Here is a 17,648-nt window from a genome sequence, read left to right on the forward strand (position 1 = left end):
TCAGAGGTCAGAGGTCACAGCAGATTGACGGAGATCTTGTAAAACTGTGATCAGTGTATGAAGAGGTCCGTCCCTCTGTCCTCCCGTTCTCACGCTCTCAACTGTTCAGTTAAATGTGTGAAGATGGTGAGTTCAGATAAACGTCTGAGAACTGCAACGTTCTTCTTTCTGATTAAAAAGTCAGGTTTAATAATAATCTCTGTGAGCAAAAAGTGAACAAAACATGGAGGGTCAAACTCCTTGACCTCCTGATTACAACTCTGAATGTCCGTCGTGTTTGAGAGATCAGAGATCAGATGTTATTTTAGTGCTCTGAGATGTGTTGACGCATCATTTTGAGCCTTTTCTAAAAACTGAAGGGGAAGTCGTTTGGTGAGAATGTGGGTATCTACATGAGCAGTGGAGTCAAAACAAACATTTCTTCCTCATCTCCCACATCTTCAAACTCCTCTGCACGCTGCAGCAACATGGCCGTACTCCTGACAGCAGAAACACCTGAGAGGAGCTCTCTCATCAGCTCTCACTCTGTAGCAAACATTATCTAAATACACTATATCAGAAAAATCTCCTTCAAACGACAAACACATCTATGTTGTGTCCTCCCTTTCCCCTTCATGAAAACTTGTCATTCTCCTCGCTTTACTCCTTCAATTGTCAGAAATGACTTCACAGACTGTGGTTCACCACTCACCACTACCTTCTTTTTTGCCTCTGGTCCAAAGGGAAAGCCATGTGAGAGCACTAGAACCATCCACAAAGAAACACATTTACATTTCACTTAAAATTGAACACATTGAGCTGCACACAAGTATTATTACAAAACTCAGACTAAATGTGTTTAAGGTATAAGAATGGATAAATGAAGTTCTTGTAAAAATATTCCCCCCTAAATCGAGTTGAAGAGCTTTTTTATGCATTCAAAAGAAAACAATTCAACAACTGAACCCTCATGTCTCTCTCTCTCTTTTAAGCGTCTAACCTGGAGCTGCATCAAGAGAACTATTCCTCAACTTCCTCTAATTAGTAAAGTGTAAATCTCTCACAGTGTTTAGCAATCTTTTCTTTTTTGTTTGTAACTTAAGTTTTTATTATTTTTTAACAGTTTTTAAAACAATGCAGCACATCTTATACCAAAAAAATAAAAAGGTACAGAGCACTTAGGCAGAGCATGCAAGTCATCTCCTAGCATGAGATAACAAAAATAACAAAATAATGCCACAGACATAAGAGAGGTACAACCACCAACATGAATCCATTCTATGACCTTATTTTAACATGTTGCCAAAACAGATCCCATATCTCTGTCATCTTACCACCAACATTCATTTTTCCCAACATGTTTTCATATGAAGAGATCTTAACCATTTCGTCAGTCCATTCCTTCACAGTGGGGCGCCTGGGGTCCTTCCAATTTCGCAGTATAATTCTCGCAGCTGTGATAAACCCAACCTTTAAAATGCTAAATTTGGGATTTGTAACATTAGGCACCAATGACTTGTCACAAAGGAGGCAAAGCCTTGGGTGCACTGGGAGAGTGACACCAATCCAATCCCCCAGTATCTCCAAAATACTACATCAAAATGGATGCACTATAGCACATTCCCAGATCATATGTAAATAAGTGCCCAAGTCGTTCTTACACTTCCAACACTGATTGCTATCAGCAATTCCCATCCTATGTAATCTAGTTGGTGTCCAATGAAATCTGTGTAATATTTTGTAATGAATAAGTTTCCCCCTGGCCTCTCTGATGTTTTTGCCCACATTTGAAAGAATATCTAACCACTCATCATCTTCAATGGTAGTTGCAAAGTCCTTCTGCCATACCAGTTTGAGACTATTGCAGCAATCCCCTGAGGATTTCTTGTACATTTTATAAAACACTGAGGCTTTATGATTTACCTGAGGTGACTTGAAAAACTGAGTCAAGTGATTAAGTAACAACCAATATGCAACCAAGACAGTGCCTCATCTGTAAATAATACAGATAAGTTAGAACAAGCTGTGATACACATCTGGACAAGTATTTGAGCCTCTTTTTGTCATTTTCTTTTTGTCTGGGTAAGGACACTGAGTCTTTGGGACCTTCACTTCCTGGTCATGATTCACTGTTGGCCCGATCTGGCCGTTCAGGACTTTGAACTAACCACAGAGTGCGACTCTGCCTCCATGTATCAGTGATGTAAAACAAACTACAGCTGTGATTTATACAGAGAAATGGGACTTAAATAATGATATATGTTTCACAGCCAAGAAAAAAGCAGCATGAGGATGATTACACTGAGTACACAAGACGACTATCAGGTATTTGTACAAACGCTTTTAAAGAACTGTGATATGTGATTTTCACGAGGCTGTCCTGAACTCAACATAAAGCTTTATGATTTTTCAGATCAACTCACTGCAAATATGATTTCTGCCTCGATGACTGTTTGTTACTCTGTGGATGTGTCTTCTGTCTCGTCCAGACAGAAATAAACATGGTAAGCGATCAACATTTATTACAGTGGTAAATGGATCTTGCATGCATTAAATGTAAAGATTTCTTCACATTAAGTAACATATTTTACTCCTGATTTTGCACACCAAGACGCCATTGTGCCAACATGCTCATCTTCAGTTGGCTCAAAACATCACTTAATAAATCCTTCAGATGGGAGCTTCTTGTTGTGTAGATCTTGTTTTTGCTTTCCTTGCCTGCTCAATACTTAAGAATGCGATAAAGGTTTTAACATACTAAGCGGTCTTTGTTTTTCTTTTGTTTCTCAACAATAGTCGAAGAGAGCTTATTTCTTCTGTCGTCGTCAGATGCTTCACAGAGGGTTTGCCCGAGAACAGGTACTTAACTTTATTTGGATGCAATGTTTGGATGTTTCTTCATTTTGTGTTGTGTTCGCACTATATTATAAAATGCCCATTGTTTCACAAATACTCATCTTCTCTCTCCAGATGCAGTCATAAAACAGCCATCCCTGGGCCGTCTGGGACAATTTTTGCTCCATGCCCTGTTTGATGTTGTTAGTTCTGTTATACTAGTTATTTGTATTTATAAGAAATAGCGTTTTTATTTTTAAAATAAAGGAATTCTGTTGGACTGGCACACATCTTTATATTTATGAATACTGTCTGCAATATAAGGGTCAACCAAAATTGTTATGGCCAGCTCTGTGTCTACAACTTAAAGGTCACATATTATGCAAAATTTGGTTTACATAATTTAAACTTGCAACTGACATATAACCACATAGTCTAGTCCGAACCAATCACAGTTAAATGTACACATGCTGAATGAAAGCATTGCTTGTCTGCATAAATAACATTTAATTCTGACGACAGCAATGTGATTGTTGCAAATCCTTTCATTGGGATAACGATGTAACTGCACTTACTTGCACAGCCCTATAGCCTACCCTGACCTTTGTTTTAATTTTGTTCTTTTTAAGGAGGATAATTATGATTCCAAAGAGGTGGAGAGTCTCAAGTCCCTGGTGTCTCACCTCCGTCAGCTCCTGGACCTGCACAAGAAATACGACTGCAGACCTTCCCTTTCAGTCTATGAGAAGGTGTGTCTTTCATGAAAAACCCATTTTATGATGTACAAGTGTATGACGAAGGATGTATTCAAATTTTTCTGCTGTGAATTAAACAACTTTCAACTTGCTCAAAACTACCAAACATTCAATTACTTTCAGGATTGTAACCCTTTAAATGCTAGCGTGTTAGTTAAATAGTGATTAGAGTCTTGTACAGGACTAGCAACAACGTTGATTTGCTTTGTGGCAGAAATGTACAAAATCTGCAATAAAATCATCAATTTTTGTCTTTTGTATAATTTGCTGTTTTTCTGCTTTTGTTTTCTGGCTTTTTTATGCTTTGCACGGTAGAGAAGAGGGAAAGAGGGAAAGAGGGAAAGAGGGAAAGAGGGAAAGATCTGGCCCCCGGTCTCAGGGGTGGGTGAGAGACAGGGCGGCTGAGGGAGAGGAATCTCGCGCGAGATTGCTCTCCCTGGCCCCCGGTCTCAGGGGTGGGTGAGAGACAGGGCGGCTGCGGGAGAGCAATCTCGCCGAAAAAAAAGCTCTCTGTTCCGATAAATAATAATAAAAAATGAATGAATAGGATCTCTGCTGAGAACATGCGTGTTAGTTTAAATCCAACTCGATGCTAACAGGTGTATTGAAAAATGGCTAGTCCTGTGCAATTAGCGTTAGCCGCGATGCTAACAAGATACATGTAAAATGTCATATGCCACTGCTAATCAGTTAGCTTTTGTGTTGTGAAAAATGTAGTATTTATTCAGGCTTTGTGTGATCTGTAAGAGCAAAGGTTTGACACCATGAAGGGTGCCACAGTATGTATGTAAATGAGTAAGGAATATTTTAATGCAAGTTATGATGAAAGTTTTTCCCTCTTGTTAATTTCACTCTCTTTTGTGGAGTCTCTCACACAGAACTTCAGTGTTTCATAGTACAGTTATTACAGTAAAGTGTCCTATATTCTTTAATCAATAAAAAGCTCAACACCCACCCCTGAGACCGGGGGCCGAGGGAGAGCAATCTCGCGCGAGATTCCTCTCCCTCAGCCGCCCTGTCTCTCACCCACCCCTGAGACCGGGGGCCGAGGGAGAGCAATCTCGCGCGAGATTCCTCTCCCTCAGCCGCCCTGTCTCTCACCCACCCCTGAGACCGGGGGCCGAGGGAGAGCAATCTCGCGCGAGATTCCTCTCCCTCAGCCGCCCTGTCTCTCACCCACCCCTGAGACCGGGGGCCGAGGGAGAGCAATCTCGCGCGAGATTCCTCTCCCTCAGCCGCCCTGTCTCTCACCCACCCCTGAGACCGGGGGCCGAGGGAGAGCAATCTCGCGCGAGATTCCTCTCCCTCAGCCGCCCTGTCTCTCACCCACCCCTGAGACCGGGGGCCGAGGGAGAGCAATCTCGCGCGAGATTCCTCTCCCTCAGCCGCCCTGTCTCTCACCCACCCCTGAGACCGGGGGCCGAGGGAGAGCAATCTCGCGCGAGATTCCTCTCCCTCAGCCGCCCTGTCTCTCACCCACCCCTGAGACCGGGGGCCGAGGGAGAGCAATCTCGCGCGAGATTCCTCTCCCTCAGCCGCCCTGTCTCTCACCCACCCCTGAGACCGGGGGCCGAGGGAGAGCAATCTCGCGCGAGATTCCTCTCCCTCAGCCGCCCTGTCTCTCACCCACCCCTGAGACCGGGGGCCGAGGGAGAGCAATCTCGCGCGAGATTCCTCTCCCTCAGCCGCCCTGTCTCTCACCCACCCCTGAGACCGGGGGCCGAGGGAGAGCAATCTCGCGCGAGATTCCTCTCCCTCAGCCGCCCTGTCTCTCACCCACCCCTGAGACCGGGGGCCGAGGGAGAGCAATCTCGCGCGAGATTCCTCTCCCTCAGCCGCCCTGTCTCTCACCCACCCCTGAGACCGGGGGCCGAGGGAGAGCAATCTCGCGCGAGATTCCTCTCCCTCAGCCGCCCTGTCTCTCACCCACCCCTGAGACCGGGGGCCGAGGGAGAGCAATCTCGCGCGAGATTCCTCTCCCTCAGCCGCCCTGTCTCTCACCCACCCCTGAGACCGGGGGCCGAGGGAGAGCAATCTCGCGCGAGATTCCTCTCCCTCAGCCGCCCTGTCTCTCACCCACCCCTGAGACCGGGGGCCGAGGGAGAGCAATCTCGCGCGAGATTCCTCTCCCTCAGCCGCCCTGTCTCTCACCCACCCCTGAGACCGGGGGCCGAGGGAGAGCAATCTCGCGCGAGATTCCTCTCCCTCAGCCGCCCTGTCTCTCACCCACCCCTGAGACCGGGGGCCGAGGGAGAGCAATCTCGCGCGAGATTCCTCTCCCTCAGCCGCCCTGTCTCTCACCCACCCCTGAGACCGGGGGCCGAGGGAGAGCAATCTCGCGCGAGATTCCTCTCCCTCAGCCGCCCTGTCTCTCACCCACCCCTGAGACCGGGGGCCGAGGGAGAGCAATCTCGCGCGAGATTCCTCTCCCTCAGCCGCCCTGTCTCTCACCCACCCCTGAGACCGGGGGCCGAGGGAGAGCAATCTCGCGCGAGATTCCTCTCCCTCAGCCGCCCTGTCTCTCACCCACCCCTGAGACCGGGGGCCGAGGGAGAGCAATCTCGCGCGAGATTCCTCTCCCTCAGCCGCCCTGTCTCTCACCCACCCCTGAGACCGGGGGCCGAGGGAGAGCAATCTCGCGCGAGATTCCTCTCCCTCAGCCGCCCTGTCTCTCACCCACCCCTGAGACCGGGGGCCGAGGGAGAGCAATCTCGCGCGAGATTCCTCTCCCTCAGCCGCCCTGTCTCTCACCCACCCCTGAGACCGGGGGCCGAGGGAGAGCAATCTCGCGCGAGATTCCTCTCCCTCAGCCGCCCTGTCTCTCACCCACCCCTGAGACCGGGGGCCGAGGGAGAGCAATCTCGCGCGAGATTCCTCTCCCTCAGCCGCCCTGTCTCTCACCCACCCCTGAGACCGGGGGCCGAGGGAGAGCAATCTCGCGCGAGATTCCTCTCCCTCAGCCGCCCTGTCTCTCACCCACCCCTGAGACCGGGGGCCGAGGGAGAGCAATCTCGCGCGAGATTCCTCTCCCTCAGCCGCCCTGTCTCTCACCCACCCCTGAGACCGGGGGCCGAGGGAGAGCCCTCTTTCCCTCTTTCCCTCTTTCCCTCTTTCCCTCTTTCCCTCTTTCCCTCTTTCCCTCTTTCCCTCTTTCCCTCTTTCCCTCTTTCCCTCTTTCCCTCTTTCCCTCTTTCCCTCTTTCCCTCTTTCCCTCTTTCCCTCTTTCCCTCTTTCCCTCTTCTCTACCGTGCAAAGCATGAAAAAGCCAGAAAACAAAAGCAGAAAAACAGGAAATTATACAAAAGACAAAAATTGATGATTTTATTGCAGATTTTGTACATTTCTGCCACAAATCAACTTTGTTGCTAGTCCTGTACAAGACTCTAATCACTATTTAACTAACACGCTAGCATTTAAAGGGTTACAATCGTGAAAATAATTGAATGTTTGGTAGTTTTGAGCAAGTTGAAAGTTGTTTAACTTCACAGCAGAAAAATATGAATACATTTGAGGAGGGCACAAGGGTTCTAGCAGTGGTGTTGTCTTACCTTGATATACTGTAGAAGAAGCTTGTCACAAGGCAGGATACTGCTTTCCACTGTGGCAGCGAGAATCACAAAGAACTCCAAACACTTCCCTGTCAATTCAATTAGAATGATTACAGCCAAAACCAAAAAATGCCATTGGAAAAACATCAGTGATTAACGTATAAGACAGACGAGGCATCAAAGATATATTCCCATACAGTTTAATTCATGATACACCACAAAGCATTATCTCTGTCTTGAAATAAAACATGACACTAAATATGTTCGTAAATTTACAAGTTCAATCTGATTTTATGCTAAAAAGTGCTTTACATAATGTACAAATCCCAACAATACACAAAAGGTCTCAATTAAACCCCAAAACAAAAATGTAGCAATAAACAATACATAAGGCTTTCACACTTGCAGAAAACTCCTGAAAAAGAGCCAAATTTCACAGACTGCACCCAGAGTTTCTCCTGCCAGACCCCTAGTTTGCTCATTCTCTACCATCAAAAGAAAGAAAAATGCCAGAAAACAAAAGCAGAAAAACAGCAAAATAGAAAAAGCAAATATTACAGATTTTGTGTGTAAATTTTTTCCACAAAAGGTGTCCAGAGGGAATATCTGACAGTAAATATAATTACAGCCAAACCCAGTTTAAAATGCAGTCGGAAAAACATCAGTGATAAATGTATAAGATGGACAAGGCCGCAAGGATATCTTCCAATACAGTTTAATTCATGGATACACCCGTGAATATAATTTTTTCAAGCACCGTAATAAAACAATAACTCACCAAGTGTTTGCATGGCCCAGACTGAACATCACCACCGTACTGCAGCCCTTGATGTGGTAATCATTGCTCGAGCAGAAGTCTATCTTGATTTGAGACTGGAGCCGAGTGTGTAGCGAGGTGGGATTAAAGTTCTGCTTATCAGAAAATAAAAAATAACCCTAACAGAAGAGGGTCTCGACTAACCTCTTTCAAAGATCCTACATCCATTTTTTCTATGGCTGTGATGACAAAAAGAAAAATTAATGTTTAAGTTGGTCAACAATAAGGCAAAGTTTGAAATGTGGAAAATCCCATCTTTACATGAGTAGAAACACATTGTATATCCATGTTGACAAAAACACAACACATATTCTCTACCAAAGCCTAAAAAAGAGGAAGCACATATTTCTGTAGGTAATGAAATCCATTGGGATTATTACAGCTGGTGACATCATCAAAGCCATAGGTGAAATCAGACAAACATTTCATGGCCAGACACAGGCCTTCACTTGTAATGTGTCTTATAAAGACTCTTACCCTGGTGAGAAGGATTCTCTTGTGGGGGACTGTTAGGGACCAAGCAGTAAGGCACGACACACAGGAGTAAGTTTAAAGAAAAGGTAGGTTTTTATTTGACCCAAAAATAGAAAACCAAGTTTACAAACCAAACAGACCTTGTGATCCGTCTCCAAGGTGAACTCTTGAGCAAGAAGGTAGTACCGGAAGGAATCAAGGGTCCACTTGATAGCCAGTGCCTCCTTCTCCACCGTCAAATATCGAACCTCCCTGGGGAACAGTTTCCGGATGATGTAGGCGACTGGATGCCGATCATCCTGAAGTCCCTGGAGTAACAGATCCCAAAGCCCTGTCAGAAGCATCAGTTTGCAGAAAAAAAATCTTCATCAAAGTTTGGGCTGTACAGAAGAGGTTACTTAGTTAGTAATTGCTGGATATCACTGAAAGCTGCCGCCTCTGTCCACTGGATCTGATTGGGACTCCGGAATCTAGTCAGGTCCGTGAGAAGCGCTGCCCTGTTGGAGAAATTGGGTATGAAGTGGTGATAGAAGCCTGAGAGCCCAAAAAAGATCGGAGCTGCTTCCTCGTTTGTGGCAGGGGACAGGACTCGATGGCCTGGATTTTGTTGACCTGAGGGCGTACAACCCCATTGCAGATGACGTGGCCCAGGTTCTGCAGCAGCAAAGATGCACTTCGTTAGGTTGACAGTCAGCCCCGCAGAATGAAGGCCGCTGCACCCACTCTTGTAAGAGATCTATGTGAAGTACCCTACTGGAGCTTGAGTTCCTTGGTGTCAATACCTGGTAACTGGTTGGCCCGAGTTTCTTTAGGATTTTGAACAGTCCTTGCCATTTAGCCAACAGTTTGTTAGCACCAGCACTTTCTGTCCTGGGTCGAAGAATCTCTGCCTGGCTGGCTTGTCGTACCAGGACTTCTGTTGCTGCTGGGCGTCCGCCACGTGCGATTGGGCCAGCTCACCCATTTTCTCCAGCCGCTCTCTCATCTGGATGACATAGGATACAACGTTAACAGACCCCACCCTCCCCTTGCCCCCTCCCAAAACTCTCTCAACAGTGCCAACGACCCCCGAACTTCATGTCTATACAAAAGTTAAAAAGGAGAGAAACCAGTGGAGGATTGGGGTACTTCTCTCTATGCAAAAAAGGAGGTATGGCAGCCATTGATCCTAGTCTGTACCAGTGTTGTTTACCCACTTCCGGAGCATCTGTTTCAGGGTCTGGTTAAAGCGCTCTGTTAGCATCATCCGTTTGAGGAACATATGGTGTAGTCCTGAGGCTCCCGATATCCAGTAACTGGTACACCTGTTTCAGCAGAGTAGACATCAAGTTAGATCCCTGATCAGTTAGTATTTTACAAGGGAAGCCAGCCCTTGAAAAGAACTGTACCAAACAGAAAGCATGGATGGCTTTTAGTGGAAAGACTTCTGGATACTTGGTAGCAAAGTCTGTTATAACCAGCATATAACAGTTCCCTGCTTTGCTTCTCTCTATGGGACCAAAAATGTCCATCCAAGGGCACTCAAATGGGGTGCCAATACTGGGTAGTGGTTGAAGTTGAGCTCTGGGGGTGTTTTAGCAGATGTTATTTGGCACTGAAGGCAACTTTCACAAACCTGAGCAACATGTCTGCGCAGGCCAGGCCAGTGGAAATGTTTTTTAATGCGAGCTGTGGTTTTGTGGGCCCAGGTGGCCAGCCCAGGGAACTGAGTGCCCCAAGGAAAGTGTGGTTTTTCTAGCTGCCTGGGGAACCACTAGCTGCAACGCTGACTCTTGTTGACGATAGAGGATGCCATTTTGCAGGATATACTCATCACTTACGATGTCCAACTCAGCTTCCGGCTCCTTCTCCTTTGCTTTCTGGAAAAGAGAGACCAAAGACGGATTAGTTTTCTGCATATCACTTATATTACCTGGAACTTGAAACCCTAGTGGTAACTCTGGCTCAGTGCTGGTTGGTGGTGTCATCACTGTCTTTTGGAATTTCTTCTCTGTCTGCGGGTTTTCCGAGACTTCCCAGGTGTGGTCTCCAACTCCTCATTGCAAAGGAGCTCATTGGATTGCATGGCCTGCATTCTGTTTACCACAGTGTTACACTTTCTGCTTTTAACTGGTAGGTCTCTTTCTAGAACAGCATTAAAAGGCAGATTATCAGCAACCCCAATGTTCAAATGGTAAGTTTGACCTTTTACCTTAATGTAGATGTCAGCTGTTGGATAAGGCTTCTCGTCTCCATGAACACAACAGATAAGGATGGTGTCACTGCTGCTGACAATGTTGCGTGGTACAAACTTCCTGTGTACCAGTGTCTAATCACTCCCAGAGTCAAGCAAGGCCCTAAGAATGGTTCCATTAACTTCAATGTTTTGCATTTTAATATAAAAATAATTTTTAAGCACATTTGTGTCATCTTAACTGAGATGAGTTTAGTATGGCCTTCAAGTCCACGTAAATAACAAATTAGCTTTTTGATGGAGGGTTTTGTTGGCCTGCCAGCTGGCTGACCCCTCCACACATGGGAGGCTTACCCACACTGGATGCTTCCCCCTGTGGGAACTGTTGGGCTTGTTTGTAGCTGTCCTTTGTCTGCCTCCATGCATTGTAGCTCCATGGTTGACCCTTCTTCCGTGCAGCCACAGAGACAGCGGCCAGCTTGGTAGCCCCCGTTGCTGAATCTGTGTCATGCTCTTTGATCGATACCTGAAGCTCAGGGGACAACATTCTCAAATATTGTTGTAGGATGGTTATTTCACTTACTTCTTGGATGCTTTTACCTTTTGGCTGGATCCATTTCTCAAAGAGCTCCTTGAGCATCACATACAACTCTTTAGGGCTCTCATCAGGGTTGATGTCCAGGGAGCAGAATCTTTGCCTGTAAGTCTCAGGATTAATGTAATTTTTAGCAAGAATGGCAGACTTTACCCATTCATAATTAAGAGAGTCATCAATGTCCATATGCATATAAGTACCTCTAGTTTACAAAACAAATTATAAGAACTAGGCCTATAAAATAGGTCAACTTAATATAACTTTAAATCAACAGGATGTCAACTAAGGTATGGACTCAAAAAACAGACCTGATGTCTGAATGAAGGTTTCCATTTCTTCACAGACCACCAGAAACTGTCCATCCAGGTAAACATCAATGGCGTCCACTTCAGTTTCTGAAATGCAAAGTATGTGACTCATCAGAATCCTATAGAATCAGTTAAATTAATTATTTTCAATAGGTATACAGAGGAGCAGAGATTGCGATATCTGGTTAAATTGTCTGATTTGTGTATTTATTTTCTCTGGTACCATAGCTGTCCGTCTTTTCAATCTTTGACCTGGCGCTTTGCATTGTGGGAAACAGTCAGCGAAGACTGGTCTGATGATCTACTGAATATTTTGCCAGAGAAATCAGTACGTACTCAAGTATAGTAGATGTTTCAAAAACAGCCTGAGAATTTGTTGAACCTTCTTTCTGATACAGGCCCCTGACAGATAGCAAACAGTGAGTCAGAGACGAGAGGAACTTACTGAGATGACCAGAAGCAGCAGGATGGTTTGATAACTCTGATCAAAACAGGATAACCATTTCATCAGCAACAACACTCCAGTTTGAACCACTGGAGGAGGAGGAGAGACTGGGATCTTCCTGTATCTGAAAAAAAAAAAAAACAGCAGTTCCACACTTACAAATTGGCACACTAGTGTTCACATTGATTGATTGGACTTTGTCAGAAATAGTCTGACTCCCTGCAGACCGAAGCTTGGAATTTTCCACATCGCTAGATACATGGAAAGAAATGTCAATCTCAATGTTTGTAAAGTAGTTAGCACAACTGTCTAGGAAGGTTGTAGAAAGGCAACTCAGCAGAAGAAGATTTTCCAAGAGGTGAGTATACAGTGATTAAACGTGTTAACTTAACAAAACAACAAAAGTTCAATGTAAATAAGGCAACTTACTTCATGATTAAATCAGACTAAGAAACATGTTAAAGGCAGCATGTCCTCACCTCTCCTCATGCAAGAACACATGTCTCCTGGCTTTATAGATGGCCCCATTAACAAAATGGCCGCAGCTGGGTGCAGCACAACTCAAGTAGTGGGTTTACACTTTTCTCTTAAAGCAAAGAAATCTACATAAACCCTTAAATTAACCTCGGATCATTTACTCAAATAAATTAACTTTAAATAATTAAATTACATTCTACCAGTAACTCAAACATTAAAGAAATTATTAGAAAGAAAACATTTCTCAGAAATAAAACCCCTTCAAAATGGTCTGCCCCAGTGATGTCAGCAATGACATCATCAGTCTGATAAATACCCAGGAAGTGCTGGCCTATCCCCTTTTAGCTGCATGGAACCACATGGGAAACTGAACAAAAGAACAAACAGAGGTAAGTATGGATAAGACAATCAATGATATTTTGCAGTTCCAGAAACTAAATAAAAATGACTGAACTAAGTCAAGACTGTATGTTTGCTTTAAGTTAATTTATGCTTTGATGTGAACTGTAACTTATTGCTAACACAAACACACCAGGGATAGTAGTAAGTGCTGCAATGTTACACAAGCAAAAATAAATTAAAGCTAAATACACAACTGTAATTAATGATGTAATTTGATATTAAATACAGTTCATTTCCTGAAAGGATGCATCCGATCCATATGCATAAAATCCAGAAGTCTTGGCTACAATGTTTGCAGTGATGACATGGTGATACTGCAGTTTAATGGCCTCACAGCTGTGATATGAAGATCAGATCACTGTTTGCATCCTCAACAATCAAACTTCTGATTGCATTTCTTTCTATTTTTTTAAATTTCAACATATTACAATCAGTAATAATCAGTAACAATCAGTACAATTGGTTAAGAACCCGATTGCTGGTCGGAGAGGACGCTGGCGTGTTTGTTCGCCGCTTCTCCAGCTAAGCCTAAGTGTAGACTACTCTTGATTATTGCTGTATTACTTTGACCTATCCCGCCGTCTCTTGTGTCTTATGATTTAACCTCAGTTTAATCCTAAAGGTTAAATCTCACTTTATAGTTTCTTTTGAGCGTTCACATAGCCTACCTGTCGTCGGCACCTGTCAACGCCGGCTTCAGACCTTCGGCCCCTGACCTTCGGCTGCTAGTCCGCTCCCGCGGCTAGCCTAGCTAGCCTTTGCTCCGGTCACTGAGGCTAATGCAGCTATTGTTGGCAACTGACTCGGCTGCCTCCCGTCTTCTACTTTCCGCCTCCACCCAGTCATCCTCTACAGTTCGTCTGGACATCCTTCATTCGGCACCACTTCAGCCCCACTGACTGCTATGCTGTGGACCACCCTGACTTGCCTGTTACTCTGGTTGACAAGCCTGCGGCTACCGGCTAACAACTCCAGGATTAGCGAACCAACATCCCCTGCTGGCATGGCAGTGAAGTACTCCGTCTCACAACTGCTCAAACTCAACAATAACTCCACTCCTGCATGTATCTCCGCCATTAAAACCTTTAGATTACTACGACGACCAAGATACATCCACAGAAGCTCCCGACGCAAGTTTGTTTACTCCCGGTCTAGCCAGCATGGCCACTCCATCCCATCACTCTGGTCAGCTGAGCGGACCGACACACCCCCACTACGTCATCATCACAACAACGAGCAGACGCGCTCTCCCTGTCTACGAGCCCTGCCTCGAGCTCCCCTGGACACAAACACCATGCAAACCCACATGAAATCTCTGTTTAACACCCGGTCTCTTAACAGCAAAAGTGACATTCTCAATGAATTCATACTGGACAATAAACTGGACTTCCTCTGTCTCACTGAAACTTGGCAACAGCCCCTGGATTATCTCTCACTCAACCTGACCACACCAAATGGATACACTTACATAGACAGACCACGCACTGAGGGCCGAGGTGGCGGCATTGCAGTCATTCACAGACAGGACATAAAAACTAGCCTCATCTCCCTTCCTCCTGCTCCCTCATTTGATTCACTTGCTTTTAAACACTCTGGCACCACACAGCTGGTCATGGTTGTTGTCTACCGCCCTCCCAAGCCTAACCCATCATTCCTCTCCGACTTCTCTCATTTCCTGACCCAGCTTTGTGCTCTCTCTCCCTCCATCCTCCTCCTCGGTGATTTTAACATACACTTGGACTCCACAAACTCAACAATATCCACTGAATTCATCAAAATACTGAACTGCTTCAACTTAACTCAACATGTCAACTTCCCCACCCACAACCGCGGTCACATCCTGGATCTAGTCTGTTCCACTGGTCTCTCCATAAATCACCTCTCAGGCATGGATCTTACCATCTCCGACCACCTAGATATTAACATAAACATTGACATTCCCACCCCCCTGCCAAAACAAAAACCGCTCAATCCACTTCCGCTAACTCAACAATGTCTCTCCTTCCGCTCTATCATCTGCCCTCATGGACAAAATGTCTGCCTTCCCTCCCCGTGACCTCACCGCTCCCTCTGACCTCACCGACTACTACAATCACACTCTCTCCTCCTGCCTCGACCAGCTCGCACCAATAAAAACCAAAACAATCTCCTTCACCCACTCTGCTCCCTAGTTCACTCCTGACCTCCGTCACATGAAAACCCATGCCCGTCAACTGGAAAGACTACGCAACAAAACCGGACTCACTGTACACGCTCAAGCCTACAAAGATCACCTCCAACAATACAAAGATGCCCTCTCCCACGTCCGATCCACCTACTACTCCCATCTCATACAGTCTGGCTCCAGGAGCCCTAAATCACTATTCTCCACCATCAAAAAACTCCTCAACCCTCTGGACAACGGTTCCCAATCCTTCACAGCAGACAAATGCACCTCCTTCCTGTCATTCTTCCAAACAAAAATAGACACCATCTACAACAACCTAGCCCCTTCTGTATCTGTCCCCCCTTCTTCCACCTGCCCCCCCTTAACCTGCCAGCCCCTGTCTCAGTTCTCCCCCATCTCCTCTGCAGAGCTTTCTGACCTCACAACAGGAATGAAAACCTCCACCTGCCTTCTGGACCCCATCCCCACCAGTCTTGTCAAGGCCTGCCTTCCTACCCTATCCCCACTCATTATCTCAACAATTAACTCCTCCTTCTCCACAGGCACCGTTCCACCATCTCTCAAACTTGCTGCTGTCACCCCCATTTTGAAAAAACCTGGACTCAATCCTGACATCCCAAACAACTTCAGACCCATCTCCAACCTCCCCTTTCTCTCGAAACTTCTGGAATGTGCTGTTGCTTCACAACTCAAAATTCACCTCTCTGCCAATGACCTCTATGAATCATTCCAATCTGGTTTCCGTTCCCACCACAGCACCGAAACAGCTCTCCTCAAGATCACCAACGACCTTCTCCACTCCTCTGATGCCGGAAACCTCAACATCCTCATCCTACTGGACCTAAGCGCAGCTTTTTACACCATTAACCATTCCATCCTTCTCTCCCGCCTTGAAACCACATTCAACATCACCGGCACTGCACTCTCCTGGCTCAAATCATACCTCTCGGACAGATACCAGTTCATCAGCATCAACCACTGCAAATCCCCCACTGCTCCTCTCTCCGAAGGTGTTCCCCAAGGTTCAGTAGTAGGTCCCCTACTCTTCATCATGTACATGCTCCCCCTTGGTCACATCATCCGCCGCCATGGACTCCAGTTCCACTGCTTTGCCGACGACATCCAGCTCCACATCGCCACCAAAGTCATCACTCCTGCCACTCACTCAATCCTCACTGACTGCATCACTGAAATAAAATCCTGGCTTCAAACCAACTTTCTCAAACTCAACTGCGACAAATCAGAAGTCATTATCATCGGCCCCAAATCCCTCATCAAATCCACCAACAACTTCTCCCTCACCATCGATGGCTCCACAGTGCTCCCTTCCCCCCACATCCATAACCTTGGTGTCATCTTCGACCAAACCCTCTCCTACGACAAACACATTAAACAAATCACCAAAACAGCCTTTTTCCACCTCAGAAACATCACCCGCCTCCGCCCACCACTCTCATTCTCAGCTGCAGAGACCCTCACCCACGCATTCATCACCTCCAGATTAGACTATTGCAACAGTCTCCTCTATGGTTCACCATCCAAATCACTCAAGAAACTTCAATACATTCAAAACTCTGCTGCTCGTCTCCTCACACACTCCCGCACCCAAGATCACGTCACCCCTGTCCTTCATGATCTCCACTGGCTCCCTATCCCCCAGCGTATCCACTTCAAACACCTCATCATCACCTACAAAGCCCTCCACAACCTGGCTCCCCCCTACCTGTCTGAGCTCCTCCACCGACACACTCCCACCCGCACTCTCAGGTCTGCGGATGCAAACCTCCTGTCCCCCCCCTGCAGGACCAACCTTCGGTCCTGGGGGGACAGGGCCTTCTCCATTGCAGCTCCCACCCTCTGGAACTCTCTCCCTAAAAACATCAGAGACTCCCCCACACTCACTTCCTACAAGAAATCCCCAAAAACTCATCTTTTCATCACCACCTACAGCCACTGACTCTCATCCTCTTCCCTTGACACTATTTCTATTTTGTATTGTTCTGTTAGTTTTTGCTTTGTTTTTTGTTGTTGTTTCCTGTCAAAGCGTCTTTGAGTGCTATATAAATCTAATTTATTATTATTATTATTATAAATAAATAAAGACTTAAGTGACAAGTGGTGATTAAGAGAAGAGCTGCTCACCCACTTTGTCAGTGTTATGTCAAGTGCGCTGATTCAGCTGACTGTAAACTCCCCTAAGTGTTACCACAGGGCGAGGGTTGCAGGAAGAGAGAAACCCTGAGGTCTTACTGGGCGCTGCCATATTTTGTGTCTGTGCTCAGTTCACTCACAGAGTGAAGGATTATAGGTGGATCTGCCGGCTAAAAATGTTGTTTCTCAGAGAGTATTACAAACAATTTACAGCTATATCTATTTTTTCTGTCTTTTGTAAATCTATAGACACTGAGGACGGCATAACAAAGCATATGAACATCAGCATCCTCCTGGTGATAGAAGATGAGGTCGTCCTGGAGCATCAGATCAAGCAGCATGGTATGAAGGGCTATTGGTAGCATATGGTAGCTATGCTCATGGGTCTGCTGTATGCAATTAACATTGCCTACCAAAAGGAAGTGCAGTATACATTTAAAGTCATACAGAAGAACATATTGAATATCGGTGGGGACCACTGCCCCCTTCAATTTTTGTCTTTTGTATAATTTGCTGTTTTTC

The sequence above is a fragment of the Labrus mixtus genome, chromosome 12 (assembly GCF_963584025.1).
Source record: "Labrus mixtus chromosome 12, fLabMix1.1, whole genome shotgun sequence".
NCBI classification, from domain to species: Eukaryota; Metazoa; Chordata; class Actinopteri; order Labriformes; family Labridae; genus Labrus; species Labrus mixtus.